Genomic DNA, 3,888 nt, shown 5'->3' with positions numbered 1-3,888 from the left:
AAAACTCTCCTGACTATTAGGAGCGTGGGTTTGGGTTTTTGGGTTTTTTTGGTTTTTGTTTCAAAGTCTCTTGAAAAATGTCCCTGCTGTATCGAGCTGCTAGGACCCATTGCAGCCGGCTCTCGCACCGCCCGGGTACCTCCCCCGGGCTCAGCGCGGGCGGGGCGGGGCGGGGCGGGGGAGAGGTCTGTGGGTGCAGAGGTGGGTCTGCGCGGAGGTAGTTACCGCTAGGTCTGCATGTAGGCAGGTAGGTAGGTCTGGTGATATAGAGAGGTCTGGAGAGAGAGAGATCTCTATTTACAGATCTGTCATCGATCCACTGATCTGTCTTTGTACATCTCTCTCTCTCTACACATCTGTCTCTAGGCCTATCTGCAGATCTGCATACGGACCTGTCACGGGTATATACAGATTTAACTATCTACAAATCCACCTGTATTTCTCTCTCCCTATACAAATCTATCTACAGATCTGTGTGCAAATCTAACTCTTCATACATCTCTATCCACAGATCTACACCTATCTACTGATCTAGCTGCAGATCGATCATTTGTATATATGGATTTAGCTATCTACAGATGATCTGTAGATCACTCTATAGCAGTGGTTCCTGAACTCTGGCAGATTGCACACCACCAATTGAAAATGATACAACCTTAAATACCACCAGCAAATTTTTGTCATATAAAGTAATTACAATAAATCTGTTAACGCGCACCATTGACAGTATGTCTGCATACCACTGGTGATACCTGTACCACAGATTGGGAACCACTGATCCATGGGCAACTCCTGCCTCCTGAGGCTGGGGGGGCCCCAGCTGATCGCCAACTGGGGGACGGAGAGGGCTCTCAGAGGCTGATCACCAACCCCGGAAGCACCAGTGGCAAAACTGGAAGTGCCGCTGGCGCTTCCCCCCGCTCCCCAGCTGGCAAGGGCCAATCTCAGGGAGGCATATGCTCTTCCCATACCCCTCAACGTGTAGCCAATGCCCTGATCTATAGTTATCTGTCCATGCACAAATCTATCCACAGATCTATCATCCATCTATATATATCTAGGTAATCTGTCTCTTGTCTACAGATCTAGGTATCTAGCTATACATCTAGCTCTTGACAGCTATATCCATATATAGACCTGTCTATCCACAGATCTATATACAGATTTGTATATATCATCTGTACATACAGATTTATCTATCTACAAATCGATGTATATTTCTCCATATACAAATCTATCTACGGTTCTGTGTACAAATCTCTCTACATATCTATCTATACACAGATTACCCGCTACAGCTCTATCTACAGCTCTATATATACAGATCTATCATCTATGTATCAGATTTATCTATCTACAGATTGATCTATATCACTCCATATACAAATCTATCTACAAATCTACATACAAATCTAACTCTACAGATCTATCTGTATGTAGATTTCTCTCTCTACAGCTCTCTAGCTATGTACAGATCTAGCTATACAGATCTATCTATACAGAGATCTACCTATCATCTATTCCTATACAGATCTCGGTAAAGGAGAAATTGCAGTGAGTTATATTGAAAGGGGAGTCATGAGGATGGAGAAGTTACCACTGATATTACTCCAGGTATCTGTCTTGAAATTCATCCTGTTTACTACTGTCCCTGGTGACCTTGGTATGTATAGGGCGTATCTACATGCACGCTTTACTGCTGAGTTGACTAATTAGCTCCACATTAAAATATCACCATCTACATGTGCACTGGAATTAGGGTGCAGTAAACTAATTTACTCTATTGTATGTAGCATAGTGCTGTAGGGGACAAGTACTATCCTATAGTAGAGTTAACACATGCAATTAAACACATGTATAGACAGCGACCGCAGGGTGCAATTTCAATCCAGCCATGAGGAGGAAGCCTGACCTTCATGCCCCAGCCAGCCCCTCTGCTGCCACCTGTGGGGAGGCTCCATCTTGTGGGTGGCAATGCGGCTGGATGAGTGAGGCTCTGTGCTCTTGCTGCTCAGGTGAATGGGGCCCCGGGGCTCCCCACCTGCTGTACCAGGAGCTGTGCATATGGAGCCAGGAATCCAGGCCACTCCTCTCCTACACGTGGCCATGGAGTTCTTACAGCATGCAAAGGGGGGTGGGGCTCAAAAAGAAAAAGGTTGAGAACCAGATGATCCTGTAGAGTGGCGCAATAGAAGCAGGAGGATATGAAATGGTACAAACTGCAAAGTCATGCCTAAGGAACTAATATGGATAACTTTTGATAGAATTTGGGGGCTCATAAATTTGTGGCAACAGAGGAGAAGAAGGATCTGGGTCTATTGGTTGAGTATAAAATGACCATGAGCCACCAGTACGATGTTGCTGTGAGAAAAGCTAATTCCTACAAAAGATCGGTTAAAGTAAATTTAGCCATAAACTCTGTACAAGGCGTTGATGAAGACATTTACAATTTTGGGTACAGTCCTGATTATGTGTACTCAAATTCTCCCAGTAATGAAGAAATGGATAACTTTTTTTTATAAGAGGATATTAAAAGAGCTTAGCTTTTTTAACTTTGCAAAATGCAGGTTAATAGGACATGCGATTACTCCATGTATACATGGAATGCAAGTGCATTCCAGGGAAAGAGAACAGCTATCTACGATAAAGGGAAATTCTGCTACAAAACCTAATAGGAATAAATTGGTCAAGAATACTTTTAGAGAGAAATTAGGAAAAAAAATTCACGTATCAGAAAAGAGAAACAACCCAGCCAGTGTAGTGGAGGCAAGGACCCTAAATTGTTTCATGACAGAACCTGGGAAGCTTCTGGAGTTGGTAATTAAACCTTGTGATACCAGACTTCAATTCACTGGTATCCCTAAGAGAGGGTTCAAAGGAAATGCAATTGTTGCATGTAGTTCTTTGCATGTGGGACTGGTGTTGAATGATGGTTTCCTGAGCTTGCTGATAATGCAGAGCAGAATCCAGAGGTGGAGCATGGAGCTTGATGCGAATTACAGATGCAGTTTTCTGGTAACATGGAAGGTTGAGCATTGGGGGTCTTTGAAGCAATCTTGATGACTTTTTGCAGATATGCTCTAGTCTTTAGACTGTAGGATGTTCTTTGGCTTGTGTGCACAAGTGAGGAAGGCCGGGCCAGGTAGTTGTGATGATCCTTTCTGTTCATCCCTCTCTTTGGAGCTGCCAGTATGCTTACAAAACTTGTCAGACAATATTTATGCTGCATTTAATTAATCCTGCAGTTCACACTTTTTGATGGTTATCTGCATTCTTAAATTGGTTTCTGGTTCCTTTTTGTTTATTTTATTTTAAATTTTCCTCTGAAGCGTCTAGGATTAGATTAGCCAGAGCTAGAGACGGTAGGTTGGTTGGGCTGCAGTGTTGCTCTGATTGGCACCGAGAAACATCTCAGGTGCCCAGCTAATACACTTAAGAGTTAGGAATTAGTTTTCTCTCGTTAGATTAGTAGGGACTGATGTTGTTTTTTTGCCTGCCTTGGTGGTGTGGAGTATATTCCACCACTTAGGATCACCCGGACATATTTCACCTAACAAATTCAGACCAGTGCCTTGGCAGGGCCCTCTCCTGCTCTCTTTCTAGGATGCATTGTAACCTTTGAGGTTTCAGGTCTCTTGTACTAAAAGTTTTCCTCTGGTTATAAGATGTTGGAAGGTGTTTTGTAGCTTCTGTTGTGGGTGGGTAAGAAGGCTGGAATAAATATTCTTGTGGACTCTCCTGAACTTAATAGCTATTAAATGGTTGCCTGTGATTTAGGGGAACTGTACTCAGTGATACAAATGAACATGAGCCTCCAGTGCGATGCTGCGGCTAGTAAAGCGACCAAAATGCTGGCGTGCATCCATAGATGCTTCTCGAGCAAATCCC

The 3,888-nt window shown here is 43.4% G+C and overlaps 1 long non-coding RNA gene across 2 annotated transcripts in view; it reads left to right on the top strand.

The window, feature by feature from the left end:
* Window positions 1-168: 168 nt before the first annotated feature.
* LOC109306001 overlaps window positions 169-3,888 on the top strand; it is a 10,647-nt gene continuing 6,927 nt past the window's right edge. The window contains exons 1-2 of one of the 2 annotated variants that reach the window (XR_002099805.1): window positions 177-247; window positions 1,532-1,614. This is a non-coding gene — a long non-coding RNA (uncharacterized LOC109306001). Of the gene's footprint in view, window positions 248-1,531; window positions 1,615-3,888 lie in introns of both variants that reach the window. The other variant, XR_002099806.1, reaches the window with a different exon arrangement.

The sequence above is a fragment of the Crocodylus porosus genome, unplaced genomic scaffold (genome assembly GCF_001723895.1).
Source record: "Crocodylus porosus isolate Cpor-Errol unplaced genomic scaffold, CroPor_comp1, whole genome shotgun sequence".
In the NCBI taxonomy this organism is placed as follows: Eukaryota; Metazoa; Chordata; order Crocodylia; family Crocodylidae; genus Crocodylus; species Crocodylus porosus.
Note: the sequence above shows the minus strand (reverse complement) of the source record. Positions and strands in the feature narration are given on the sequence as shown.